This window comes from Coptis chinensis, chromosome 2 (genome assembly GCF_015680905.1).
Source record: "Coptis chinensis isolate HL-2020 chromosome 2, ASM1568090v1, whole genome shotgun sequence".
NCBI classification, from domain to species: Eukaryota; Viridiplantae; Streptophyta; class Magnoliopsida; order Ranunculales; family Ranunculaceae; genus Coptis; species Coptis chinensis.
In genome coordinates this window covers 84,278,138-84,301,745 of record NC_141457.1, presented here as the reverse complement: position 1 = coordinate 84,301,745, position 23,608 = coordinate 84,278,138, and the positions used below count along the sequence as shown (strand labels likewise).

General features: G+C 34.6%; 1 long non-coding RNA gene across 1 annotated transcript; it reads right to left on the bottom strand.

Annotated features, from left to right (window-relative positions):
• Nucleotides 1–20,715: 20,715 nt before the first annotated feature.
• LOC147518417 (uncharacterized) lies at nucleotides 20,716–22,685 on the bottom strand. Its single transcript, XR_015214056.1, has 3 exons — nucleotides 22,566–22,685; nucleotides 21,291–21,359; nucleotides 20,716–20,966 (listed from the first exon to the last, which is right to left on the bottom strand). It is a non-coding gene; the product is annotated as an uncharacterized LOC147518417 (long non-coding RNA).
• Between the last annotated feature and the right edge of the window lie 923 nt (nucleotides 22,686–23,608).

Sequence of the window (23,608 nt, the reverse complement as noted above, 5' to 3'; positions counted from 1 at the left end):
ATGAACCTTTTAGTGTAAAACACGCCCAAGACTTTCCACACTCCATATATTATTTTGCTGATCCGCTACTGCTTCCAAAGAACATGCCATGTTGCTACATCAGCGACCGTGTCTCCTCTCTTACAGATTCATTACTTGCATTACGCTTCGTTGACATCTAAATAACACGCCATCCTTGCTTTTCTTCAAGATTAGGTGTGCAATGGTTATTGTCAGAGGTTAACTTTGTTTTAAGACGTACTATGCTGGATCAAGCAAATTAAATATATAAATTGTGAAATTCTTCAAATGTGTTACAGCAGTCACACACTTACACTCATAAGTGCGTGATTTCGAATTCAAACCGAATCTCGGAATTTTGTCGGATAGGTCGGTTTTTGACAAAATTGAAAAAATACAATATATATAAGAAGAAGAAGAATGCGGTTAGGTTAAGCTTAACGAAGGGTTGGGTTCTTTTTTTTTTTTATATTATAATTACTAAAATAGCCATGCAGAGAATTGAAATAACGGACGTAGTTTTATTTTATTTTTTTTCAACACATCAAAATAAAATTTTGATTTATATTAAATTAGAAAGGACACAGAATTCAGGGTTATTTTAGTAAGAATGTAAGTAATTATTTTTCAAGTAGGGACTATTTTAAAAAATTTGCTGACGTGGCTCACTATGAACATCCTGGAAGAATCGATATTAATGTAGGTAGGATTTGTACAGATTGTCACTTCTATCAGGAATTTGAAACATTGTATCAATAGATTGAACTTAGTGTACTTGGTGGAACCAGCTCAATGCATACCTATGGTATATGATAACAAATAGTAAGGTCCATAAATCAATCTGGAAACTATAATTTTGAGTCAACATTATCTACCATGTCCAAACATCTATCTTCACATCAACATCAGGTACCATTCTGTATTTCTGTGACAATGTCCACTAACCCTATATGCTCCAATTCCTATATCAGATAATTGTTAGCGTAAACCAAATATTTTGCTGCACCCATGAAAGATGTATTAGTGATACATCAGAAGTCAAAACTCAAGATCAACAGAATATGCTACGCCAAAAGAAGATTCCTCAATAACAAACTGACAGTTGTATACAACAAAATTAGTTATTAGTTAATGATTGATTAGTGAGTGCATAACTACCTTGTAATCAGAGTATATAAAGCAATACTGAAACTGAAAAACATATAAATGAAATCATTTGTTTCATTCTCACAAATATCTAGGGTTTCATTTTATTATGGTATCAGAGCGTAACACCGAAAAGTAAAATTTTGATTTGCCATTAAAACTCCATTAAAACTTCAATTCAGCTATTGTCTATTTTCTTAAAATCCAAGAAACAAAATTTCAATCTTTCTCAATGGCAAGAACAACCCAAAACACTCAACCATCTACAAACAATCAAAATCTAAACATAGTTATCGATGCTCAAATTCCAGTATATCAAATCAAATCAACAGCTGACGATCAAATTCCATCTAATCTACCAACAAATCTACCTGATGTTGTTTATAATCTAATAAGTGCCCAAAACTGTAGTTTTATATTAATCCCTTAATAGTATTACATTTAGGCCAATTATGTTTATAATAAATAAGAGTTGGTACTATTTACGTGATTTTGTGTATTTTAGGTCTTGAAGCTGTTTATGTGTTAAAAGACGTCATTTTGTATGGAAAACGAGTCAAAATGATTGTTAGAAGAGTTCTATGTTTAAAGCCCAAGAATCAAAAAGAAAAAACATTTTCAAGCCCAGTCAAAGCTGGAAAGTCAAAGTCAATTTGGATAGAAAAATAACAAAAAGTCATCAGAATTTTTAAAGGGTGTATTTTTGGACTCATACTTCGGAATTAGACCTATTTTATATCAAAATGACCGGCTCAAAAAGAGATTTATAATGCTATAGGTTTCGACCCAATCAGAGTAGTAAAGTAGACGAAAAGAGTACTTCAGTAACTTCCAACAGAGAGAATCCTTTTGGACTTAAGTAATTATGTTTTGGGCTTGATGGCCCAAAACACATCTCCAAAGCTCATGCACGAAATTGTAACCTAAACCTTCGCTTTATAAATAGGTTTAGGGCAAAGCATTATCTCTTTTGGCTTTCCTCTCCCATTAGTTTAGAATAATTTAGGGTTCTTATTCTAGCCTTAAACTCCATTAAAACACTTCAAGTTCTTAGTTTAATACAAAATATTTTTATTACTATGTCTTATCTTCATTCTTATTTACATGATAGTCTAATGAATCATAACTAAACCTCCATTAAAGGGGTTTTTTATTAAAGCTTTGATGGGACTTGATATATTAGTGTAGAGTAGTTGTTAAAAGAGCTTCAAACTTAGGTTTCTCTACTTAGACATAAGTTGAATTAACCTAGGCTAGATGATAGTTAATCCACCATGAGAATGGATTTAAACTTTCTCTCATGCTAATTATTATATGACTAGAGATACCATAAGTAGGGATCAATAAAAGCCTAACCTTTATGTTTGAACCTTGTGTGAAAACATCAAGAGTATCAAACATAGAGTAGGGTTGCAACAACTCTATGCTAGCATATTAGGAATTCATTAAGGTGGATTAAAATTCTCTCTAATTTCTCCTTCATATTCATATTCATAGTTTATATTTTATTGCTTTAGTTAATTTAGTATAGATTTAAATCAACTTGCACCATACTAGTTCTATTTAGAAATATTACTCTCACCACTGTTTACTTGTTTGCCATTAGTTGAATTCGTTTAGGTCTAGAGAATTAAGAGTGGAACGATCCCGTACTCTATATGTTGCATAAATATATATGTTAAGAGTAGGAAATAATCACTGATAGCATAAGAATAAGTTAGAGAAATCTACTATTTTTTACGATTATCAAATGGCTGCATGTAATGGCCCGCCCCAATCTATCACGTCGATACTGTCCCCACTTAGCCACTGTTAGACCTCCGTCAGTGTGGGGTTTTCAGACTCTGTGCAGCAGCTTCCCAGGAGGAGGTCACCCATCTTGAAAACTACTCCTGTCTGAGCACGCTTAACTGTGGAGTTCTCACCAACCCCACAGCCAAATGATCCAGAAAAGGCATCAACGTTAGGATTTGGTAGATCGATTACTTAAGCCCCCAGATCTCGAACACCTTCCCAAGTGGTAGAATGCATATCTGGCGCAACCATCACCCCAAGGGCTAGGCGCCTTTCCAAATACTTGACGCAACCTCTTCCCACGAGATACACGCCTTTTCAGTATACCCCAACTGGGTATTACACTGCAAGTCGTTTAGGTCTAGAGAATTAAGAGTGGAATGATTCTGTACTCTATGTATTGCATGAATATATATGTTGAGAGTGGGAAATAATAATCAATAGCATAAGAATAAGTTAGAGAAATTTACTATTTTTTTTACGGTTATCATAATCCATCAATTTCTAAAATTAAAATTTCGAGTCCTTTACTCAATTAAAATCTTTCTTCTTTCAATGATTTAAGTCAAGTCAATTAGATTTAAGGAAGGAATCAACAAACTCAAAGTTTTAATCAGCAGGTTCATGGATTCAATTCTACCTATAGTATAAATCCTCAATATCAAGGTTTCATGGCTTCACAACAACCAACACAAGGTTTCACATCTTCACAACAACCAAATCAAAGTTTTATATCTTCACAGCAACCAAATCTCACTGAACTTCATCAACAACAACAAGGATCAATGTGCACTATGCCAATAGTTGCACCACCTTAAAACACATCTTACTCCTTTCAGATTATTTCCAATATGGTTCCACTAAAGCTAACTATAGAAAACTACTTGATTTGGAAGAAATTCTTTATGCCAATCTTTAACACTTATGATCTACATAGTATCATTGTAGGTACTGATTCTAGTCTATCGAAAGTTTTATTAGACAATGCTGGTAATGTCACTTCTCAGATAAATCCCTATTATGTATCTTGGATTAAACGTGGTCAGATGTTACTCATTTGGCTGAATGCTATATTGAGTGAAGAAATATTGCCTTATGTTATTGGTATTCAATCGTCTAGAGCCTTATGGCTAACTTTAGAATCAAGGTTTTCCACATTATCTTGAGCACATGTAATTCAGCTTAAGACCAAGCTTCAAGAAATTAAGAAAGGTGGTTCAGTGGTTAGAGAGAACAAGAAAAGTTTGAACTGCCTATTAGGATCGAACTTCTTGTCTGATCTTGCTTGATCCTAATTTGGTTGGACACTTGTATCAAAATGAGTATTGGACTCATGGTACAACAATCAGTGGACATGCCAAATCAGGCAATAGACTCCTAGCACAAAGTATCGTAAAATGTAGGGTTTTGTCGTAATACCTATCTAAATCTGATATTTTCTATGAATATATGCCGATATTTCCCTCTAAACTCTAACCATCCCTTAATGCCGATTTATTGTATCCAAGACAAAAAGGTCAGCTGGATTGGAAATTTTGAATACATTTAGTACAGTAGTACACCGATCCAAGAGGCTACAATTTCGAGTGTTTTGTTATTAAAAAAAATGACTACTCGGCTACGGTACTGATCAGTCCCCAAATGTGCGTTTTATTACCTTTACAATGTTTCAATTATGCAATTCTTATGCTTAATGAACAGACAACTTATAACTTTTGCTACATTTTGCAGGATACAAGCCATTTAGGACGTATATTCCTAAAACGTGCATTTTAGCGCAAAAAGAATTGCTATTGATGCTGCTTGAAAAGATTCCAGTTTAGGAGAGCAAAAGTGCCAAAAAGTCAAAGTCAATTGTCAAAATCAACTCTCAAGGACTTCAGACTAAAAGCTGCAGACTCAAGGACTCAAAGCTATAAGCTATGGACTCAAGGACTTAAAGTCAAATCAAGAATTCAAATATATGAGCTTAAGTCAAAAGCCCACAAAACTTAATCTTATCCTCAAGGTGTTTCTAGAAGAAGGGGAAAATATGTAATTGGTGTCCTATATAAATCAAAGAGATGTAGAGAATTAGATATCCAATGTTTTTAGGGTCCAAACTATTTAGTTTGTAGCTTTATTTTTCTACCATAGAATTAATCTTTGGTCATTAGGAGTAGATAATATGTTTTAAATTAATATTATAATTTGTTTTTTACTTGTTTTCTATTTTTATGTTCTTCAAGCTTTAGTGGTTAAATCAAGTTCTTATTATCTTCAATACTAGTTTTCAATCTTGTCTTCAATACAAAGTTTCATTACTTTCCTAATATTTGATTCAATCCCAAAAACACTAGTCATACTCATTTAACAAGTTCAAATGAGTATAACTTTGTGAGCAAGATATCCATCTAAACCATTTTCATACATGTTCTCTATCAAATCAATAGTTTAATTAATATTTCAAACTATTCTAGATAAAGAACTAGTGTTTCCACCATTAAAACCTTAAGAACAAGAGTAAAGAAAGACTAGAAAATTTAGAAGAGATTTTTCAACCATCAAACCATTCCTCCAAACAAAGGATTTAAGATGAACAACACAACCCAAATCCCCACTATTTCTACATATTCAAATGGTGTCGCCGTCATGGATCCAAATGGAAAGAGGAAGATGGAGAAAAAAATCACTCTTTGAACTCTTCATCTCAATCTTATTTTCAAAATTTTCAAGTTTTTTTCCTTTATTTCGTTACTGATGCTTCTTTTTTGCATATTTCCAGTTCGAGACGATTCACTGGAGACTGCTGGAGAAAAATGAGCGCAAATGAAGCACCTCTACCCGCGCCGCGCCTGATACCCACGCGCCCCTCACCTATCAAACACGCTCCCACGTGTGACACGCACCCGCACTTCATTAACCCGCGCCACACCTTGTTTTTTTCCAACAAAGAGTCTGTTGGCTCAGAATCTTCATGTGTAAGTCACTTTTAATTCTCCATAGTCTTTTTAATTCAACTGTTAGTAGATAAAAAGTAGATAGATTTGCAAAGTTTTGAGTTTTCAAAACAAAAAATTCAATTTAAAAAGTAATTTAAAAATTTAAAAATTTATTAATTAAAATGAATTAGTAATCCATCAATAAAGTTAAACATTAAAATTAGTTTAGTAACATGTTTAGGTTTTATTTTCTATTAATTGTTGTTTATGCATGATTAGATTAAGATAATATCATACAGTTAAGTCAAAATACAAAAAAAAATTAATTAGGATAAATACAAAATAGTTTAAGTTTTGAAAGTTTAGTCTTTTAGTTTAAGTTTACTTACTAAAAGTTGGGGATTCAACCAACTTGGACCGGTTGGATGTGTGAGGCGAGTAGTGTAACATCATGCTCGCGCATCCCAATCTTTGGCGAACACTTTCCAAGTTTTTACATATTTTGTTTAAGTAATCATTAGTGAATAGTTAATTAGCTAAACGTAGTTACTTTTCGTGTTTATTGCTTTCATAGTTTTAAGCCCACGAAGGCAACCAATTGTATCTTATTGGCTTTGCCACATTTTGACCCGACTTGTGGGTCTCAGATAGATCAAACTTGTAACCGTAAGGAAAAGCTCGAATGGTGGGTTGACATGTGATCAGCTCCCAAATGTGCATTTTACTACCCGTATATTGCTGCATTACAATCCCTCATATGCTTAACGAAAAGACAACTCATAGCTTTTACTAAGTTAAGGAGTATTTCAGACCACTTATCATAAAAGTTGCGTCTTAACATCAAAAGGAGCATTAATCACGCTTATTATGAAGACCAGTAGCTGCTATAGAAAAGTACTGAAAAAGTCAAAATCAACGGTCAAAGTCAACAATCAAAGTCCTAAATTCAAAAGACCAAAGATGGAGGCCCTTATTTCAAATTATGAAGACTTATCCCTAAACCTATCTTGGTCAAGAAGGCACCAAAAAGCAAAAGCAAAAGTGAAGGGGGTGAGGTGTCTAGTTTATAATAGATGAGGGCAAATATGTAAATGGCAAAAGTAGGGGTATATAAACAAAAAGCAAGGGAGAGAGAACTCATCCATTATCTTAGGATCCAAACCATTTGGTTTGTTTATTTTCTTGTCTTATTTTTCAATTCATGTCTTTAATTTCTTGTTGTTTTATTTTATTTCAATCAACTTGTTATTTCCTTTTCTTTATTTCAATCAAACTTGTATTATTTGTTCTTTGTTTTAATCTTCAATCTTGTTTGTTACTTTTATTTCAATGTTTTAATCAATCTTTCTTTCATGTTTTCAAGTCATTTCAATCAAACAATCAAAACTTTCAAATTCATTAGCTTAGAACCATTATAATATTCAAGAGTCTACCTTTCTTTTTCATATCTCCCTCACTCAAACTCTAAACACACTACTACAAAAAAGTCAATAGATAGCATTTGTTTAATTGCATTTATAAAAAAATGCTATAAAAAAAAATAGCCATTACGTTTGCCAAATATAACGCAATCCTTTACTAGTATGCTTTCGATTTCAATTGCGTTTAGTGCTCGCACGCTGTCCCTAGATCCTAATAAACGCTATCTCGACTTCATACGTGGTTAAATCGGGCACTTAAAGTTAATACATGTGACAAAATCAACGGAGTATATAAGTTATTTAGAACCCATGAACTCATTAACTTCGGGGGAAACAAAAAATTGAAAGCCCTAAAAACAAAATCTGAGAAAGGAGCTCCGATGGTTGATGGGATTAGAAGTTGGAACCACCATCAAATCGAGCTGGTCTTCAGGTACATCTTATTTTCTTTTGAATTATTGACTGTAAGTGAGTAATTTAAGGAGAAAAATGGTTTTTTGATGGAATTAGGAGTTGGGGATTGTGTTGTTAGTGAGTTTACTTTGGTATTTGTTATAAAGGTTGGTTTTTTATGGGTAAACTTGGTTGGGGAGAATAATCTAGGTGTTGATATTGTTGCCAATTTGTTGTGTTAAACTTGAAATATTGGTTTTTGGTGTTCTTCGTGTCAACTTTGAACTCTCCAGTTATGTTCTTCTCTACTATTTTTTTTTATTTATTATTTTTTTTTATTATTGTTCTTCAATTTTCACTTCTTATGTTCTTCAGTTATCTTCTTTTCTTCTTCAATTCTTCTTCAATTCTTTGTTCTTCACTTCTTCTCCAGCCTCCCTACACTCTCTACACTCTCTTCTTTAGTTCTTCTCTATTTTTTTTTAACAGTCCACTCAAAGTTGAGTGTTGATAGCGGTGCTGGTGGAAGTAGTACTTGGTTTGCTTTTGAGTGATGTATTTTGGGAGGCGGCAAAAAGGAAGATGTGTAAACTGTAAAGAGAATCTAGTTGAGGTCCCTCATCTTTCTTACAACTATTTCTATAAACTCACAATTTAAAAAAAAAAAAAATAATAATAATAGAATAAACTGTTGTGATCTAGTGTCTCTGGCTTTTGCTAATACTGTTGTAGTGTTTTTTTTTAAAACTTTAAGCTAGGGTTAGGCTGACCCTCACCTGTATTCATCATCCAACTCGTACATAGATGGTGCCTCTTGCATCCTCCTCAATGAAATTATACAACTCCCTACCTATTGGAGGACCAACATACACAATATTACAACCATGGTCAATAGATAGGCCAGCTAGGTGGTCGGCAACTCTGTTAGACTCCCTAAAAACATGCGAGAAAGTACAACTTAACAACTGTGACGTTATATCTAAAATATGGTTTAGCACATCTTGACAGTTCCATGGCGGTTTGGCTCGCTTGTTACTCATTTGTACTGCTTGTAGAGAGTCCGATGCCACATCCACTTGTACACAGCCTATTTCCAAACATATACACAACCCAATCTCAATGGCCTTCAATTCTTGGAAGAGTACTGACCTCTCTCCTCCACTACCAGTGAATGCTCTCAATAACTCACCCTTACTATTTCTGATTGCTCCCCCATGACCCGTACCATTATCCGCAATGTTCCCCATCAGGTTCAATTTAAATCTATCCTGTTCAGGTGGTTCCCAGGTACAAAACTGTTGTGTCGCACTTTTAAACTTCACCTGGATCCCGATATCATGAGTTAGCCTTCGGGCGACGTCCGTGTCCTCCATTTCCGATACCTTCACCTGTAAATATCTTCTCATCTTTCTCAGAATGCATTTCAACACCGCTGATGCTGGCCTACTATGATTGGAGAACCTACGTGCATTTCGCTCCTTCCAAATCCCATTAACTATTGCACATATGTAACTCTTATAGATTTCCACCACCTGGCTCGACTTTCTGCAAAGTTTCAGCAGTGAAGACCATTCTCTATTTGAGCTTCTGCAATCAGTTCCAATACCCAAGACTATCTTAATGCCATTGATCACCTTTCGAGAGGAGCAGTCAAAGAACAGATGATTTGAGAATTCCCGACTTTGCTGACACAGGCAACAAGATGAATGTGTTAGAATCTTTTTGTAAACTAACCTGTCTTGAGTTGAGAGGCTGTTTGAGAATAATTGCCAGGCAGTAAAATAATGACTAGGGATAACCAGTCGGCCCCATACCATACGTTGCCATCTAACCTTACCCCCATGTCTTCTCAGAGCGTGGTACGCATTGTTCGTCGTGAATGATCCACTATGATGCGGTGTCCATACTACTCGATCTCTCTCTATGTGTCGATTCACTTTGGTACTCAAGATATCTTCTCTGAGGGTACTGCACTGTATATTATTTACAATGTCATTCCAGCTTCCATTGGTCAATAGTTCCTTCACTGTTGCATTGAGGGGAAGCATGATTTCAGCTACCGCTTGTGAATTGTGTAAGAGAGGACTGCTGCTGCACCAAATGTCGTGCCATAAGAGAGTGTCTTCCCCATTTGAGATAGAATAACAGATTAGCTCTCTTGCTTCCTTTCTACACTTCAAGATATTGCGCCATGACCAAGAACAATCTCTGGGAATCGGCATAGTCCACAAGAATTTATTCTCCAACTGATTTATCCAAATCCACTCGACCCAGACACTACTCTCTTTACTTACGATCTTGAACAGCAGCCCACAATGCGTGCCCTTGTTCCATATTTCCATACTCATCATCCCTAGGCCACCCTCCTCCTTTGTTTTGCATATGGTACTCAAGCTTGCTTGATGTACACACCTTTTGGATTCAGTTCCGCTCCATAGGAAGGTGACACATATTTTCTCAATTTGTTCCAGCACTGCTATAGGAAGTATGAATGTTCTGGCCCAATAGATGTTTAGAGAGCTCAAGACCGCGAGGACCAACTGTAGTCTGCCTGCGTGAGATAGTAATTTAGCTTTCCAGTCCTTTATGCGGCCTGTGACCTTTTCAATCAATGGTTGGCACTCTTTGATTCCAGGTCGAGCAGAAATGAGTGGGAGACCGAGATATCTTACTGGAGATTTCACAAGTTCCAAACCCAGTATCTGGGCCAGCGCTTGTGCATCATCATGAAACATAGCTCCCGTAATTATAGTAGTCTTCTGAGGGTTGAATGTTGTAGTGTTGTCATACCTTTGAATGTTGAATGAGAAAATGTCAATTTTAGTACATGTGCTGTTGAGGAATGTTCAATCACTTCAATGCCAATATTTAATTAACTAATGGGGAGTTTTAAAGTCAAGAAATGAGAATGCATTTGATACTTGATACGGTAAGATTGTATTTCGAACGTAGAACTATTTGGTGATTTATATTTCGTATTAAATAATATAATGGCTTGATTACCTTCAAAATTTGGCTTCTATGATGTGTTGTTTAATGGTTGATTATGGATGCAGTCAAGTGCGTATAGGTTGTCGAAAGAGGGATTAGTGCTTCTTCAGTTTGCTCTTGCTTTTGTGGTCAGGCAATATGATTGGAGCAGGAAGCAGGTGAGCTTTGTTTATGTTGAATGTCACACACTCACACATATTTTATGTGGATCTACTTTGGTGCATGTTGGAGGTTTGGAAATTATTTTGTTGAAGGGTTACTTGGTTTCAATGATGTAAAATTATGTTAAGGTTCGACAGAAATGGTAGCACCAATAAGAGAAAAGATAGCTATCTAGTGATAGTTGGAGACTTGGAAGGAATAAGCATATAAGGTTGAAAGCAATGTGGATTTAAGCTAACGAGTAATTGTTTGACGGCATGTGCTTGTTATAAGTACACATTGGTTGTCTTCTTACTGTTGAACTCAGTATATATGACAAGGCACCACACCGATAACTGGATATTAGCAACGCACAATATTTTCACTTACCAACACTTGTTTACCGTTGCATACTTAGTACACTTTTTAAGTGTTGGATAGTGATTTAAGCGAGATTGTTTGAGATATTAGAAAGGGATGGGGTCTATTTCTGGTGGTTATATGGATGTGTTGTGTGAGTTAGATTGTGCAACTTCCTGTCTTGATTTTGAGTTTTAGGACTTAAGTACTGTATGAAGATCAAAGAACTTCATTTCAATATAAGCAACTGCTTGCTTCGTCTTTGATTTATATGTCAATTGTAGTTTCAATAGAGCAGATCAACATGCTTAGTGGCTAAGAGCATGTACGTACCATCTCCCGAGGACCCAACTATCATCTTCCTGAGGTAGTAAGAATCACCACTTCTGGACCACTTTTGTTTTTTAGAGTTCCCTCAAAGTTTTATTAACTTAATTTAATCTTATTGCATGGATTATGTTAGTATTGGTACCTCAGCTCCCTCACCTGCTTTATATACCTTTCTGTCTACATTAATTCATTTATTCTTCTATGAATTTTTCATGTCGTGACATATATATTTAGTATTGTAGTAGAGTTTTGGTGTATGTTAAATATATTGTGGAGACATCACTTAAGTATCATGCAAAGTGTTTAAGAGTCGGCGAACATAGAAGACTATAAAACACGTCATTAAGTTCTTAGACTATGTTGCTATACTCTGCTCAATTCTCTATTACAGCATGATATAATACTTGGGTCAAATATCAATATACCTCAAATGAATATATGACTGGATTTATATGTAAATCTTGTATAGTACTTGAGTCGATCTTTTTAATTATTGTTTGCTTATTTAATTATGTATGGTGGTTTTTATATATATTTGATTTACGTAAATCAATTATTTATATACAGGTTAGATCAATTCTTGTGGTATTACATGAAGAAGAAAGGCTTAAATATGGTAGGAAATATCTTGGAAGTAGACACTGATCTTCCTGGTCATAAAGCCATAAATATACACACTAAGCCTTTCATTGAAATAATATATATACTTGTCATATACTCCCCCCCCCCCCAATGTATTCTAAAATACTTACTTCTAGGATTCTAGTACACCCAAATTTTAGTTTTAATTACCCACCCCCAATATGCTTAGAACCGAGTTAGGCCCAATTCAAGTCAAATTTAAGTAGGAAGTTCATAACCCTTATCAATTAATTTGATAAGTTAATGGTCTTAGAGAAGAAGGCAGATCATTGATTGGATCAACAGGGAATAGATATGATGTTGTATGATTCTATCACCTTTTTCCCATAAAAGGGTTCCTTCACTGTATAGTTACTTGTTAGACTACTTTGTTTTTTTTTTCCAATACTGTAATTTTTTGGTGCGCGCTAGATGTACTTCAAGACATGTTATTTTTCCTTCCCCTGCGTGTAGTCAATCATGCTACATTGCTACATTATTTCTAGCTCAATTCTAACGTTTACTCTTGACATACTGTAAAATTAGTGAATACTTAGGAAAAAAATTTATGTTAATGATGAGGGTGCAGTTTAAATGTGTATGTTGCTCGAGTCCAATTTGTTTGCATGTTACCTAATTTATAGCCTAAGTAATTTGCTCAGTCATATACAAGCATTTTCTATTATCACTTCTCATAGATTTGTTTAATGATAAAACTCATAGTTGTCAATAAGTATTCTCTAATGGATTCATAAGCTCTAAATAGTAAGAGCGCTCTTAATTGAGAGGTTGGTGGTTCAAATCCATTTGAATCCGATTTTAAGCTTAAAAATAATGCTATAAATATTTAATAGCGTTGAAAAACTGCTATCAGGCTCCATAGCGTTTTTCTCAGAAACACTATAAAAAGTACAATAGCATTTGAGGAAATCGCTATTGAATTTTAATAGCATCTATCTAAAATGCTATCGTTGTTATAGCGTTTTATTCACAAACGCTATCATTTTTATTGCGTTTTATTCAAACGCTATCTTAAAAAGGATAGCATGGCGATTGATAGCGTTTGTCGAAATGCTATCGACTTGATTTCATAGCGTTTTTTTAGTGCTATCTATTGACTTTTTTCCAGTAGTGCGTACAATTTAGGATGAATCTCAACTCTTAATCTAAACTCTTTTAAAGTATACTCACTACAATATTAAAGCTTCATTATGCAAGACATCAAACATTAAGTCAACCTCACCACGTCGCCTTCACCCCAAGGGTCGTGTACGCACACCTTGGGCGGTAATTTCTAAACCTCCTCTCTACAAAGTGTAAGAGGATACTTGTATGTTACTAAGCATGCTTGGATGATTATGTGATTTACGTTTAAATCTCGTCTTTACATTAACGCTAAGGCTAAACCCGAGCCCTAAAAGAACAAAAAATGGGATTAAGCCCCACTTTAGAACGGATGTTGCGTGAACTGTTTGTCACATAGACCAAACTAAAAAGATAAAATCAATCAAGCAGAGCCAATCTAGTCATGTCCATAAGGACAAACATCTAGCACGAACAAAGAGAGTACTGAATTAATAGATTTCAGTGGACCAACCATCTTCCTCATTCCCCTCCCTCAGAAATATCGTGGGTGAGATTCTTGGTGGCACACCATCTGGTGAAGTGGCAATCTTCCCTCTTGACACGTGTAGAGCCAAAATCCTAGATTTGCGCCCACTGTTCGATTCGAATAGGACATAATATCTAATCTACAGACATTGCATGCAAACTTTTCAAAAACTTCAAGGGCATAAATGAATATATGCAGATTGTGCATCATGCTTGTTTGAGCATCCATGGCTTATTAATATGCATCGCAACCGTCATAGAATTATAATGCAAACCCATAACCTTGTTCTTGCTGTGGTAGTATGTATCACTGGGAGTCTCAATGCACATCATATACTGAGTTCAAGCCTCCTATAGAATATTATTATGATTATGAACCTCAATTTTCAAATTTCCCTAGTACCCAATACACGCAAGAGTTTTCTAATCATGCATAAAATTCATGGAATTCTACCACAAATAGTCAACCATCATTCATATATCCACCTGGTCAGTCAGAGTGTGGTTTCACCCAAAGCCCATTACCATTCACATCACCATCCATATCTAATTCCTATCCCACTCCATTATCTATCACATACCAACTTTACCAAGCAACGACCGAGTAAACAATTCAAATACAACAAATAGCAAAGACCTTCTATTCTCTCCAATCCATTTCAATCAATACCACGTCTGAGACTAATGTTCTTCCCACCAGTCCAAAAACCAACTAACAAGAGGAACAAAGTGTTGCTATAACAAAACCAATTGCTAAAGACCATCTTGATATTTATGACCAATTAAAACCCCATCACAATCTACCTGACTATCGTGTGAATTATAGATTCTATAATGATGACTATATGCATGAGAACACTCCGACAAAAGAGACTCTAGAACATGTGTTGGACTCGACACACTTGTACAATGATAAAGAGGATAAAGAAAATCAAGGGCCTAGAGAAAAGGTTATAAATTCTATAGTGGAAAGTGGATCTAATTTTAGTTTGGCCGTTAAAGATTTATCGATAGAACAAATTTGTGACATCCTTAATATTGCCGATATGAACCACAAATTTGTGGAAACGCTAAAGCTAGATGAAGAGTTCCCTGAGTCCTCGAGATCATATGAAGAACCACCACCCGACCATCATTCCCCTAAGTTAACATCTATCGAAAGCCAACCTCCATTCATAAAAAATCCACCAAATTCTGAAGACTGCACCACTAAACCATTTCAAAAAAACCTCAAGCTTGCACTTAAGCCAATTGCTCTTGAAATCCTTCATAATTTTCTAAATCTTCCCAGTAAAGAGACTTTGCTCAACATACAAACTCCCGAGACTATCATTCCAGTTGAGAAGAGCCCTGCATTGATTGAAAGAAAAAGAGGAAATAAAATCAAAGGTGGAATATGAGTTCCTGAGAGCATACGATGATCCCTTTATTCAAGTGGCTGAAAAACCCAGTTTGCCATACGTCGCATCCTCTAAGCCTCATGAAGAACAACTACTACCACACTCACACTCTCTTGGACAATTCAAACATGATGAGTTATTGTATAAATTCCATGATGCGTTACATAAGCTTTATTTTATCATTCTGCATTTTACACTCCAAATGCATTATTTCATTCTGTTTGGGGGTAAATGATTTCATATGTTTTTCTATAAAGATCCCCAACTGTTTAGACTATTAGTATATAGTTAACAGCATATCATCCATCTCATATGCATAGTCTTGGGGAATCTGACTTAAAATGACCCCACATATACTCATATAGTCTTGAATATCTAACTATAAAAGATTTATGTTATGTTTTCTCAATGCATTCCATGGGAGTGCATCATGAAGCTTTCTTTAATCATTTTGTATTTTATACTCCAAATGCATCATTTCATTCTGTTTGGGGGTAAATGCTTGCATATGTTTTTCTATAAAGATCCCCAACTATTTAGACTATTAGTATATAGTTAATAGCAGATAATACATCTCATATGCATAGTCTTGGGGAATATGACTTAAAACGACCCCACATATAGTCTTGAATATCTTACTATAAAAGATTCAGGTTATGTGTTCTCAATGCATTCCATAGGATCGAGTGCATCATGAAGGTAATGGGACCCTCTACTTTGAGTGTGTGGTTGTGCTGGAGCCTTGAGTCAACGTATACATTGTATATTTCTTGTTAGCACTTTTACTCGTAGTTTGAGTAGTGTACCTTTATGGAGCAAATATACATTTTTCTTTTTCTTTATTTTGCATTCTTTTTAAAATAGCATTCTTTTTCTGTCATTTACTTTCCATTTCCTGCTTTATGTTATTTCCCAATTTTCTGTCTTACATAAGTTCCTTCTTTCAATCTTCACTTTTGATGCTTGAGTAGTCTTTCCTATATAAAGAAGAGATGTGAAACAAAGCAGAGGTGAGATGGTGATTGAGTAGTTGTTTAGCATGCTTTGTCTTATATTATTGGCATGCCAAACCATAGGATGGTTGGCAACTTGAGCCTTTTTATTTCGAATTTTTTTTCTTTCTGTGGGCGATTTCTAGTTGTTTTGAGTTTTGTCTTACAATCTAGTTGGAATGACTTTAACTAGGGCTAACTAGAAAGTAGGAGAGGAGAGACTAGATTATCTAGAAATAGAGCTAGTCCTCTTCACTAGATTTGCCTACTTGCAAAACAAGAGGTGGAAGATCTAGGGAGGCCAAACTATGGGATGGTTCGCAATTTGAGTCACCTAATTTCAAAAATCTTTTTCTTCTATTGGGAGGATCACTCTCCTCATAGTGATTTTTCTTAGTAGTTTTTTCTTTTTCTGTTATTGTTTTAAGTAATTTAGGAACAAAAACCCAAAAGGCCAAAAAGAAAAACCCTTCTCTCACCCTTTCATAAATGTTTGTTTTTCCCCGTTCTTATAATAGAGTTTCTCGATACAACAATAGTTATATGATTTTCTAAAAACACGGGCAATGGACTCCACATAGACCAACCCTTAGAAGTACGCAATCTCCATTCTTCTAAGGGCGGTTTGAAGATCAGTTATGTGTTACTAAGGTTTATCTATATCACCATGATATTTGTACGAGACATCTTAAGTCTTGCACAGTTAATCCCCTAACACACATAACTGAAGCCACATTCTGACTGGATTGGGTTCAATAAAGAGCCCACACGAAAGTTGCCTAAGATCACATGTTATGGTTTGTTTTTTCAAACTTAGCTTTAGAAATCACAACTTTTCTACGTGTTATCTTTATAACATCTCTACATAGTTTTCAAAACTTGAGGATATAAAAATTAAAATCTTACGCCCCAGAGTAACCAAAATGATACTGGAGAAACGTATGATTTTATTCTCTTGTAGAAACCTTCTATATGGTTAGAGATACATTTAGATTGAGAAAAACAACCTTAAAAAAAACCCAAATTTTTTTCATGGTAGAATAATTAAGTAGCTTACTATTTAGATAAACAATGTATTTCTTATTCTATATCAAACAACCCACGTTTCGAATTTGTTTGGGGGTGGTATATTCTCATCACGAAGAACATAGTACTTTGAGGACAAAACATATTTCTGTTTGGGGGGTGGTATAGCAACATTCTGCAAAAACTAGGCATTTATTATATAGTAATTTTTATATTAGATATATTAAGTATATTTCTATATTTCTTTCTTTCTGTAAACAAATTTCGAAAAGACTAAAAATATTTTTTTGTTTAGTACTAAACGTCTTGTTTTCCTTTTTCTATGATGAACAAATGGTTTAGAAGTTTCATTAGAGCAATAGAGTAAAGATTCGTTCTTCAAACTCAGACTAATATACATACAATACTTTCTGCATCTTTTCATGAATGGTATGCATAAACATTTGATTGTATATAGCAGTAAGTTTTTGAGACCAAGGTTAGAACAGTTAAGTTTCATATCCTGTAAGAATCTAGCCAAAAGCCTCATCTGAATAATTATTGAGTAATGACACAAAGGATGTCCGGATAGAAAGATAACACGTTCACTTGCTTGATCACCACGTCATATCCTAGGAGAGAATTTAGGCCATTTTGGATCGATATAACCAAATAAACGTTAAAACCATAAAAAGATAGTTTTTCTCTAGTTACCCCCTTGAGCCTTCACCAATTTCCAAAAACCTTTTTATTTCTTTGACATCAATCCCTGAACCGTTACTACACACAATAAAAAGCGTACCCAGCTGATGAGTTGAGAATTGGATGAACAGTAAAAAGAGAAGAGAATGCCTTGTACAAAAATATAATAGTTAGAATCTTCAAAAAGAAAAGAAATAAAAGATTCAAAAATCGAAATCTCCCAAAAGTTCAAAATCAAAAGGAGTTGATTTCAAAAGATACAAAAACAAAGTTAGAACTCCCAAAAATCAAAATCATATAGAGTTACAAAGCCAAAGGGTTAAAGAATAAATCACAAATTCGGAAGCAAAAGAACAAAACGAGGTTCTTCTCTAGTTACAAATATCCTGAAGACCCAACTTCTTAACTTATCAGAGTTTCTTTTCTCTTCCATTTTTTCTAAACCACTACCATAACCCTGTAATTCAATTCCTAATAAAAGACCTCTAGCTCAACTAGGAATAGGATGATATGATAATAACTGGATATTGTGATAAATTGATCCCGGTTTCTTTGGACATCATTTGTGTATGTGAAGAATATAAGTGCTCTCTTCACTTAAGAAAATGAAACTTGAGTAATTCTATTAGAGAGTTGTGGTTACAACACACCCCTGTGAGAACCCACCTTAAGGACGCTCTCCAAAAGTTTCAAAAACGATTCTACTTTTACATTTCACCGCTTATGTTTTGCACGTTTATATATCTTTAGATGATTAAATTACTGTGTATATGTTATTTTGAGTTCAAAGGAGCTTTTCCTTATTCCCTGCTAATGAGATGTATAGACCTCTAAGAATAAACAAGGAAACAAGACCCTTTGTACTAGATAAAGGAAGTTTGTGAGTACCTTCTATGGAAAACTCTCATGAGGCTTATGCTCATCCACTAGGGAATTTCTAGTGGTTTAAGGTCTTGTTACATATGGTCAATGCAATCGCACTCCGCAAAATGAGACTAGTATAATAAATCACACATTTATGATCTTAGTTTTTTCTCTCTCATCTTTGCTTAAGGACAAGCAAAATGCTATTTGGGGTAGTTGATCAGTCCCCAAATATGCATTTTATTACCTTTACAATGCTTCAATTATGCCCTTTTTATGCTTAATGAACAGACAACTAATAGATTTTGCTACCTTTTGTAGGATACCAGCCATTTAGGACGCATATTCCTAAAATATGCATTTTAGCGCAAAAAGGATTGCTATTGACGCTGCTTGGGAAGATTCCAGTTTAGGAGCAAAAATGTCAAAAAGTCAAAGTCAACTCTCAAGGATTCAGGACTAAAAGCTAAAGACTTAAAGACTCAAAGCTAAAAGTTATGAACTCAAGGACTTAAAGCCAAATCAAGAATTCAAATATATGGGCTTAAATCAAAAGCCCACAAAGCTTAATCTTATCTTCAAGGTGCACTACAAAAAAACAATAAAAAAACAACGGCCTATAGCTGTCATTTACGACGAAAACATGTGCTATATTCCGTCGTTAGGGTCGTAATAAAAACCACTGTAGTTTTTGAAATACAACGGTCCGGGGCACTTGTAATATTTAAAAAACAACGACGGCTTTTAACACTTGTAAATCAACGACGGTCGTCAGCACATGTTTCTCTTAAAATCTGGTCCACGTTTATTTTGAATAGAATGACAAACTTAGCCGTCGTTTATGGAAGAAATATTTCAACAATTCACTGTCGTTTATTTATTTAGTATCCCCTTTTTTTTGCTGCACCTGATAAAAACTAAAGAACAGTAACAAAATATAAGAAAATAACCTGAAAAATAGCAAAATATTTTGATTGAATGCTTAAAACTTCAACTTGAACAAATCCCATGCATACAACAACTTGTGCACAACCAAGTCTTTAGTATAACTAAAGAAAATAATTTAGTTTACATTTGTAAAAGTCTTAGGCCATATAACAGTAGATCCCACGTCAATGTCACCAAAGGTCTTTCCTCTAACACCAAACAACTCCGCGTGAAATTCTAGAATCTCGTCCACTACGATCCGATATGCATTCTCAGGCACTTCAGCTCGATCACCAAGCATTCTTCCAATGGTACCACTCTACCCCCCATGCTTTGCAGCTCACATGTTTGTCCAGAACGCGATACCGTTGGTTGCCTAGACAATGAATGACCAGTTGTCTGCAACAAACAAGATATGAAGTAGTTAGAAAATCTCAATACGACAAACATGTCAACTAGTCTATTCATGTGTAAAATCAAGAGTTGTATAACAATGTTGAATAGCAATATATAGCAATATTATATATTTATAGTTGGTAATTTCTTGTAGACTCAATAAGGAATAAGTAAACTTGGCAGCTTCATATATAAGAAAGAGGAATTAAAGCAAAAGAAACTAATAAGTCAGTTGCAGCATCCCAAACAATGAAAGAAAAAGGAAGAAATCCAATGTACTAGGCATACAATCTACCCCTCACCAGCTACTTACCTCTACTTTCTTAAACTCCTAAAATCAAACTTACACTAGTACAAGAAAAAGACTCGCTGACATAAGACAACTAATAAGCTAGCAAATGAAAGTATGTCAAGCTTAATCTCATGGGTTTATAAATAATAGGCACTAATTCACCACTACATGTATACACAATGATTGATTGAATGCTTGTACGCCAATAGCGATGAGATCTGGTCGTATCAATACAAATACTTAACATAGCCTAACAAAATAAAACCTATATGTATAAGAACAAAATTTCAATGTTGACCAGGCCATATTCGACCGATCGTAACTTCTGACTACGATAACCAAATGCAACAAAGAGGATTCACTAGAAAATAGGACATAAAATACTATCTTATTATGTAAGTCGCTAAAACCTAAATTTGATTCAAACTATGTCAAAAGGCTGCTGGAAATCAGTCCAGTGCTACTGAACTGGGCAGACTACAACACCATGCAATCAAACTATTTAAGCTAGCTAGCTTAGTAAACAAGAAAGCAAACTATTCTATGAATAAATTAGAGTAAGTACTTACCTGCCCTGAACATTTAGCCAAGTCCTGTTACAAGCAGAAGACACCAATATGCAAGCCTTAAACCCGACCCCTTCCATAAACTCAAAAGACCTACAAATTCATTTTTTCCTTGTGAATATTTTTAGCAGACTCAGTAATAAACATATAAAGACTACACTCCATTCTTCCTAGTATGAGTTGCCACATCTATTTGGTATGGGGGATTAAAAGAGCACAAATTCATATCAATATTCTAAGTTAGCTAACATTCATACAGATTTAAGTGCAAACATAAATAATCAACTAGCAACCCATATGCATATAAGTGGTTGGGTATCCATTAACAACGTTTATCATAAAACTATACCTGAAGAGCACTAACAAACGGCATTATCAATTTCCACACCCAACACTAGATTGAACAATGTTGTGTACTTGTGACATCCCACTTTGGAGCACATTGCTTGTGGAATGTATAGGGTGATTCGGTGACATGAGTCCCTCCTAAATATCAATTATTCAACATACAGTTAGCTCATGGTACAATAGACAATTAGACATGATATCGGAGTACGAAAACCTGATATGAAAATGAATCGCATTATACTAACTATGATTATCATACACATTCCATAGATTAACAGAGAATATAAGTACAATCCTTAGAAACATAGCGAAGACAGATCAAATTTCTAAAACCAAATTGGCTACCATGGTCTTACTTAGACCATAAAAAAACAAGCATTTGCATAAAAGAAATACTATAAACTTAAAATACCATGCTAACGTCATATAGCCATTGAAATCACACTTGTTTGAATTACAACACATTATTAACTAGCTATACATTTGCAAATGTCAAATTTCAGCAACAAGTAATAATCCCACCCAAATTCAGCACCACCAAAACTAAAGGAAATAATAGTGAAAAATAATCAACCACTTACTTGAAAGAGGCGTGTCCAAAATCCAAAAAAAAAGAATACAAAATTTAAAGGATGATGAAATGATAGAAGTGTAAACTACTTGCTTCAAATCAAGGTACCAACTCAGACTAAGGACTAATATCAGATGAATAGCAAAATCCAAGAGAGTAAAGCTAGAAATGATGCTCCCAATCAATAGGCAGACTAGACAATCAATCAGTTTCCCAGAAATGATTCCAAAGCATAGGTCATCAAAAAAGTATCAAATTAAAAAGATTGAAAGGGTGAAAGTATAATAGAATAGGACAAAGATAAGAAATATTTTTTATTTGTTGTTGACTACAAGTAGTTCTTGCTACTGATATAGCATGGACATCCTATGCAAGAGGTGAGAGAGATGGGTTATGGGAGAAGCAGCTTAGTCTAATTGTTTAGGGGTCACCAAAGTTAACTTCACATGCGACCAAACTTCTTTCCTTCCTTCTTCACGGGATTTAAACAAGAAGAAATAGATCTCACTAAACTTCACAATATCAGTTCTTGCAGAGAAAACCCTAGGATTTATCACAAATAATCGCAGCAAACCCAATTTCCCAGAAAAGATGCAAATTTGCAATATATCCATACCATAATAACATATTTAATTTTAATGTGCACCTGTTAATTGGAGTATTGAGCAAGGGAGAGAAACTTGAATGATATTTGCAAAAATAGAGAAGAACTCTCCAGCATGAAACGAATGATTTGAAGTGAAGTATAGAGAATCTAAAAACTGGAGCCAAACCTGCAGATATCGAAGCGAAAGTGAGAACATTAATCGATTGTTACTGTACAACAACTGTAACCCTAGAACACAAAGTTTGTTCTTTTTTTTCCCCCCTAAAATTTCCGTTTCTTCTCTCCGAAAACTGAGGTGGCATGTTTTAAGTTTCACTAAAAATGGGGCGGGACCGAGCAAATACAAGAGCCACGGCCCTTCAGTCAATATACCACGGCTAAACCCACTCGCTTAACAACAACAGCTATTAATCTTCATTTACGCCCGCTGGCAGGTGTTGTTTTTTAAGCAAATTGGTGTAGTGGTGTTTCTAGAAGAAGGGGAAAATATGTAATTGGTGTCCTATATAAACCAAAGAGATGTAGAGAATTAGGTATCTAATGTTTTTAGGGTCCAAACCATTTGGTTTGTAACTTTATTTTTCTATCCTAGAATTAATTTTTGGTCATTAGGAGTAGATAATATGTTTTAAATTAATAATGTAATTTGTTTTTTACTTGTTTTTCTTATTTATGTTCTTCAAGCTTTAGTGGTTAAATCAAGTTCTTATTATCTTCAATACAAAGTTTTCATTACTTTCCTAATCTTTGATTCAATCCCAAAAACACTAGTTATACTCATTTGAGTATAACTTTATGAGCAAGATATCCATCTAAACCATTTTCATACATGTTCTCTATCAAATCAATAGTTTAATTAAGATTTCAAACCATTCTAGATAAAGAACTAGTGTTTCCACCATTAAAACCTTAAGAACAAGAGTAAAGAAAGACTAGAAAATTTAGAAGAGATTTTTCAACTATCAAACCATTCCTCCAAACAAAAGATTTAAGATGAACAACACAACCCAAATCACCACTATTTCTACATATTCAGGTACTAAGTACTAATAACTAGTACAATATCTACAAGCACCAAATTATGAGTAATACTATATGCACCAACAATTTTACCAACAAAGAGTCACTAACTGACGTGGTTACCCAATTTGACTAAATTCCCACTGGCTAGGATTTCCACTAACAAAGCAAAAGTAAATAATTTCCCCT